We start from the raw sequence: 7,624 nt of genomic DNA on the forward strand, positions 1-7,624 counted from the left end.
CCTTCCAAATGGACCACTTGCACTCCGATCCTTGTCTCATGGTTTGCTTCTGGGGAAACCCAGCGAGGACCATGCTCCCTGTACAATGAGTTTTTTGCTGCTTTGGACATTGTGAAAGGGGATGGGGAGGACATTGTGAAAGGGGATGGCCTTCCTATGCCCTTACAAGCTAGGGAGATACAGACAAATCATTCATTCATTCATGCGTTCTTCACTCAGCAAGTACTTTTTTAAAAAAAATTTATTTATTTATTTATTTATTTATTTTTGGCTGTGTTGGGTCTTCGTTTCTGTGCAAGGGCTTCTCTAGTTGTGGCGAGCGGGGGCCACTCTTCATCGTGATATGTGGGCTTCTCACTGTTGTGGCCTCTCTTGTTGCGGAGCACAGGCTCCAGATGCGCAGGCTCAGTAGTTGTGGCTCACGGACCTAGTTGCTCCGCTGCATGTGGGATCTTCCCAGACCAGGGCTCGAACCTGTGTCCCCTGCATTGGCAGGCAGATGCTCAACCACTGCACCACCAGGGAAGCCCAGCAAGTACTTATTAAGCACTGATCTCGTGCCAAGCACCATGCTGGGGGCCAGCTGGAAATCTCACCTCCTAGGGCTCTGAGGAATCATCCATCACCCACATCCTAGCTCACACACCCAGGCCAGCGCTACCTATTGGAGGTGGGAGTGGTACCCGGAGAGGCTTCATGTGAAGGAGGTAGGGGCTCAAAAAGGGGAGGAGAAGACAGAGGTTCTGGGAGTCTGTCGGGGCGGGGAGGAGGGGCTGGCGAATGACATGAGTAAACGAAGGCCAGCGGGTGGGAATGAAATTCACTTCTGCAAGGGGCAAAGGCTCTGGGCAAGTACATACATGTGGGCTTGTTGAGCGCCTGATTCTTGGGGTCATTAACTGTCAGGGCTGAGAAGGGCCTCAGAGGTCACAGGCAGATCTCCCTCATTTGACTTCCCTGAAAACTGAGGACCAAAGAAGAGAAAATGATTTCCTCGGCCCTTTATGCTCTGAGTGTTCTTCCTCTTGAGAGAAATAGGCTAGATCAATGTTTCTTTAACCCTTTTTCATTAAAGCCCAGGAACCATTGTAGACATTTTTCCTAATTGCCCCCTCCAATGAAATCTTAATACCACAGGTATTTGTATATCTGTTATGTACTATACGTCTGTTCAAATGCTATATACATAAAAAGAGTAAGATTTTTTTCAACCTCCAAGAACCAATATTTGCCCCCTTGGGGGCGATATTGCCCTTGTTTAGAATGCGTGGAACAGAGAGACTAAATGTGGCCAGGTTTCCTAGGCCTTGAAATTCAGGCAAAGAAACTGGATTTGGTGCAGTAAGCAATAGGGAGCCATAGTAGGTTCTTGAGCAGGGGAGATGGAGTGAGGAAAGACGTGAAGAGTCTACCATACGTAACAGTATCTGTCAAACACTGGGTGCCAGCTGCTTTGCCAGCATTGTAGATATCGTTAAGAAAAAGGCCAGGATTGACATATACACACTACTATACATAAAATAGATAACTAATAAGGACCTACTGTGTAGCACAGGGAGCTCTACTCAATACTCTGTAATGGCCTACATGGGGAAAGAATCTAAAAAAGAGTGGATATATGTACATATACATGATATATGTACATGTATAATCGATTCACTTTGCTTTACACCTGAAACTAACACAACATTGTATATCAACTATACCCCAATAAAATTTTTTTTAAAAAAGAAAAAGAAAAAGGCCAACTTGGCCTTCGTATGCCCTTACAAGCTAGGGAGAGACAGACAGTGTTAAATATACACACAATAATTATTTATTAGAGTTGTAATAAATGCTACAACCAGCTTTCTTTTTGTTTTGTTTAACCAACATTTATATACTCCTTGTTATGTCCCAGAAGCTATGCTAGGCACTAAATGAATATTAGCTCATTTAATCCAGTGAGAGAGGTATAGTTATTATACCCATTTTACAGATGGGGACACTGAAGCACAGAAAGTGCCTTACCTCAAGGCACATGGCTTGTAAAGGTGGAGCTGAGATTCAATCCCAGACAGTCTGTCTCCAGAGTCAGTGTTCTAAATCACTATACTATGATCTGAAAAATATATTATATACATGTACACATGTGTAACTATAATTCAGGCCGAACGCAGTGCGAGGTGCCAGTATAGATTCGCAGACCTCTTGCCATAACTCTAATGGAGCCAAGGGCTGAAAGTTGGAGACTGGTGGACTAGAAGACTTTTAATGTCTGTTTGACTCTAAAGCTCACAAGCCCAGTAGAATTTGAAAAACGGGGTGAGAGTTAAGGCTCTCTCAACTTCAGCTTGTGTAACCAGAACAAGCTAGCTGATGTCTGGCTCCCTTCTCAGCAATGAGCAAAAGAGGTACACACCTCTGCATTATATGCAGAAGAAATGTAACACAGGGGCTATAGATAAGTTACATACATAAGTCTGCAGAAAAGGACATATGTGCCCTTGGACCTGAAACTGGTGAGGCAGTGAAACCAAAGACATGTGCTCATGCTTTACTATTCAGCCACCTCTGAACTTTTTCCTCAACCCTTCAACTGTTTCCAATGAATGAGATTTTAAAATGATAATTTTAGCTTACACAGGACTCATATACCTGCTATAGTCTGTAATTTTTTCGTAAATTAAAAAAAAAACTGTTTTCCCTAGGGGTCTTATCCTACTGCTCTAGAACGGCATCCAAGATACCAGTTTGAAGGACAATGAGCTAAACCCAGAAGAAACCCCTCTCCAAACCTATCTTCTTGTTGCTGTCCTGTCTGTTTACTTATTGAACACCTACTACATGCCAGGCACTATGCTGGGGGATGGAAATACAGAGATCAACAAATCGTAGTCCTGTCCTTTGGGGGCTCACAGATGAGTAAGGGAGACAGATAAGAACAGAGATCATTGCAATGCAGGGGATGTATATATATCATCTCTATATATCATACTCCAAGATGTTTTTATCCTATAGACTTTTGCATATGTCGTTCCCAGGGTCGAGAATGTGTTTCCATGGCATTTTGGCAGGCTGATTCCTGTGGGATAGAGCATAGAGCAGGAGCCCCTAACCTAGTAGAGGTACATCAGATTAGGCTTCCTGGAGAAGGAGGAATGTGTAGGCTGAGACTTAAAGGACTAACATTCAGCTTGGATGTCAATGTCTCTGATTAGTCTTCCTGACCTCATTGGCTGAGTGAGGTGTGCCTTTTTTGTACCGTTTAGCCTCTGGCTCAAACCCTTATTCAGGCAAATATATTTGTGACTGTTGAATAAATAGCACTTATCAATATCTTGTAATTGCCTATAGACTAGTTATCTTCTCCATAGGACTGTGATCTCTCTGACAGAAAGGAACCTGTAGGATTTAGTTTTTATCTCCATCAATGAGGAGAGGTCTTGCTGAGAAAAATACTTATTAAATGTTTGCAGATTCCAAGGTGGATGGAGGAGTGGATGGATGGATGGATGAGTGGTGGGTAGATGGGAGCATGGAGGAATGAGTAACAGCGCCCACATGGAGGTAAGGGGACAAGTTGGATGGGAGGGTCAATGACATTTTGATAGAAGTGATGACTGAGTTAGGCCCTAAAGAATAATCTGGTGCAGTGCTTTTCAAACTGTAGTGCATTTATGAGTCATCTGGGGATCTTGTTAAAATACAGTGATTCAGCAGGTCTGGGGAGAGGGGTACCACACTCTGCATTCCTGACAAGCCCCCGGTGGTACTGCTCCTTCTGGCCCTCAGACTGAACTGAGTACCAAGTAAGAGTTTGGGGATAGGAAGGAAGACAGGAAGAAGGGAAGATGATCCAGACAGGTGCAACTGCTGAGAGCGATGTTGGCTCTGCCCTGGTGCAAGCAGGGACCTCAGTGCGCACGCTGGGGAGGAAGATAGGGGAGAGGGGATGGCTTGGCACTGGTGGACACGCAGGACTGTTTGTGAGGGTACTGTTACCAAAAACTGGGTTCACCTCTTGGTGGGTGTTGAGCCAATAAACACAACCAAGCCAAAGATTGAGAGAAGGAAAGATTTGTTATCACTTGCCGCAAGTAAGGAGAACACTGTGGATGTTTCCCAAAGTGGTGTCTCCCAACAGCAAAATTGGAGAAGTTTTAAGCATATTCATGAAGGGGCTTGAGCAGAGGAGAATTCAGCGTAGAACTGGGGCAAAAGTCGACAGATTCCATGTTTTAGTTGATTGAAGTCAGGAGGGTCAACATCATCATTCCGTCCTCCACCTGGGTGGGGTCCTTAGTTCCTGCAGAACTCAAAGGTATATTATTATGTATATCCCTTGAGGATCCAGGACCCTGCCCGAAGCCTGCACTATTGTTTCTTGACAGCTCCTCCCTTGTTCCTGCATTCCCTCTCTTCCCTTAAGATTATTAATTACTGAGACCTGTTCAAGGGCAAGCATTGTGGCCAGGCATAGATCACAAAATGGCTTAGGACAAAATGGGTCCTCTTATGTCAAGAAAGCCATTCCTGAGACTTCCCTGGTGGTCCAGTGGGTGAGACTCTGCGCTCCCAATGCAGGGGGACTGGGTCCGATCCTGGGTCGGAGAATTAGTTCCTGCATGCATGCCACAACGAAGATCCTGCACGCAGCAACGAAGATCCCACATGCAGCAACTAAGACCCGGCACAGCCAAAATAAATAAATAAATATTTTTTTTAAAAAAAGAAAAGAAAAGAAAGCCATTCCTGGTTCTCTTTTTCCAGGGACCCCCCTAACCTATCTGTTTACAGTATGGGAAATTCATGCTTTCATGGAGACTCAAGAAGGCCAGAAGCAATGGACATAACACCCAAAGCTGAGATGAGGGAAAAGCAGGCTGAGAAGGAAACTAATATTTCTTGAATATCTCTGTATCTCTATCTGTATCCTGATCTATATCCATACCTGCATCTATCAGTCAAACTAATTTTGTCCTCACAACAGCCCTGAGAAGATGCAGAAAATGGAGACTGTTTCTTTTCCTCCCTTCCTTCCTCTCTTTCCTTCTCTCCTTTATTCCTTCCTTCCTACCCTTCCTCCCTTCCTCCTTCTCTCCCTTCTGCCCTTTCTCCCTGACTCTTCTCTCTCTCTCTCCCCTCTTTGCTCTCTGACTTGTTTATTGGTCTTTGTGCTTAAGTTGGTTAGCTCCCTACGGCATCCTTCTCTTATTGTGGCGTAGGTTGCAGATTCAATTCCTGTTGAAGGTCGCACAGAAAAACCTTTTGTATTGTCTCAATTTATTTTATTGATCATAGGGAAAGAGAAACATGAATCTTAAGTATTGAAAATAAATATTATAATATTTGAAAATATATTGGACTAAAAAAAGAAAAAGAAAATGGAGATTCAGAAAGCTTAGGTTACTTGTTCCAGGTTTTACAACTAGTGACAAAGTTGGGATTCCAGCAAGGGCTAAGTAGGGTGTGAAGACCCAAACAAGTAGACGGAGGTTCAGAGAAGGGCTCTCAGCCCAGTGGGGAATTCAAGTATAAATGAGAAATTTGCAGCCCTCATGCAGTGGTAGAGGCCAGGTCAGTAGACTAGGAGTCTGAAAGGCTGGGATCTGAGGGTGGGCGAAGGCAGGAGCCCAGGGCTCTTAGCAAATTCAGGGAGCAGCCCAATTCCAGTTTCCCTGACTCCAGCAAAGCAAGGGCTGAAGTTAGAGGAGCCACTTCTGTCTAGATGGCTAGAGGATTCCATGGTGAAACTCACAGGAGAAGTAGCAACCATGGAGAGGGAGGAGGCCTGGTGAAGACAAGGGAGAGGGAGTGAGGAATATTTTATTAACTTGGTAAACACAAGGATGGGAGAATCTAGAAGGGAAGGAAGAGCCTTAGTTAACTTTTAACTATGTTCCTGTCTCTTGTCATAAATAAATCACAACCTTCTTGAGACATACATAGATTCTTTTCCATCTGCACAGTGCAAAGGCTCTCTCCACCCACGCCCGTTCATTAATGTTAAATAGACACTACCCATCTAATCTCTGGCAACTTTCAACTAAGAAACGTCTAAAATATGTTTATTTAGGAATGAAATTGGTTCACTTCGTTTGTAATGATCTCTGTTATTTCAATTCACTACGTTATGACTCATTTAGTCCTTTTATCAGAAAAACTGAAGATATATTCAGAAATCAATATTTTATACATAGCTGTACAAATTAGGAATAAGTAGGAACTTCCTAGGTAAACATAAAAATAAACAGCAATCGTCAAAAGTCAAAATGACAGTGTTTAGAGTGTGACCAATACACATGAGCCCCCCCAAGTAGGATAGAGAACATGAGAAGTCAGTGATGAAGAGACGGGGACACCGGAAGAGTCATCTACATGGATAAAGAAATCATGAGAATAATGATGGAAACAGTGTTGGGGAGAGTCACAGAGAATCAGGAGCTAAGTCAGGGACCTGGGGTTGGTAGATGTCTGCAACCGGGAGGGCGTTGGGCAGTGTGGTCTGATGATATGAGATTCACTGCTGGGGCTTGTAGGGTTCCTGAAAGGTCCTTTAATTCCTTTCACTCAGAGGTTGAAAACAGGGACCTAGTGACAAACAATTAGGATAGTTATATTTATTTTATTTAATAGGTATACAGTGCTTATTATGAATCAGGCATTGTTCTGAGTGCTTTTACAAATATGAAGCCATTGAGACCTATGAGACAGGTATTATTACTATCCCCATTTTACAGATGAGGCAACTTAGACATACAGAGAGCTTAGGTCACTGCTTGAACCTTAAGAAACATGTAAATCATTCAACTGAGACACAAAGGCCCAAAGAGGTGAAAATATTTGTGCAAAGCCAAAGAGTAGCAGGGAAGGATTAGAATTCCTGTCTTCCGAGTGTCAGCTTACTGCTTTTTAAGTGTAGCATCTTGCCCATTGCTCACATGTTAAGATTTTAGAAACAGTTGGGTCATTTCTGTGATGTCCTCTGCTGTCCTTTGTGGCTCTTCCAGACTTTGCAAATACCATTGGTGCACTTACACCATTGTCCTGCGAATATACCAGACTTCAAGCTGCTGGTGGGCAGCTACTATGTCTTTCTCATTTCTGTGTGGACAGCACTGAGCGTAGCACCCGGCTTATATGAAATGCTCTATAACATTTATTGAATAAGTGAATGGACTAAATCCCAGAAAGTCCATCCTAATTCTTTCCTGACTACTGGTGCTTTGTTGCCTTGGATTTATCTTTCTGAGACTGTGGAAGCCTGGAGGTATCTGGATGTCACCTGCCTTACCCGATGGCTCTCTGTGCCATCAGTGTTTCATGACTGCAGGCTGTGTGTTTCTTGTTCTGGGCTTGGCCCTATGCCAGGAGGTATCTCATTGATAGCTGGTCTGCAGAGCAGTCTTGATCTTCTATCTTTCCAGGTGTTTTAGTTCTTAGGTTTGTTTTATTCATAGAAGCACCAGGAGTTTCATATATTCTTCTTGGTCTCTGTTTTTCAGACTAAATGCAGTGTCCTTGAGTGATTAAGTTGCGTATGTAATGTAAGAACTTAAGATAGAAATTTATTTTGAGTAAATTAACAATCTATCAGGCATTTCTTTTTAAATACAGTATTTCAGTTTCATTTTATTATTTT

Source organism: Mesoplodon densirostris, chromosome 2 (assembly GCF_025265405.1).
Source record: "Mesoplodon densirostris isolate mMesDen1 chromosome 2, mMesDen1 primary haplotype, whole genome shotgun sequence".
In the NCBI taxonomy this organism is placed as follows: domain Eukaryota; kingdom Metazoa; phylum Chordata; class Mammalia; order Artiodactyla; family Ziphiidae; genus Mesoplodon; species Mesoplodon densirostris.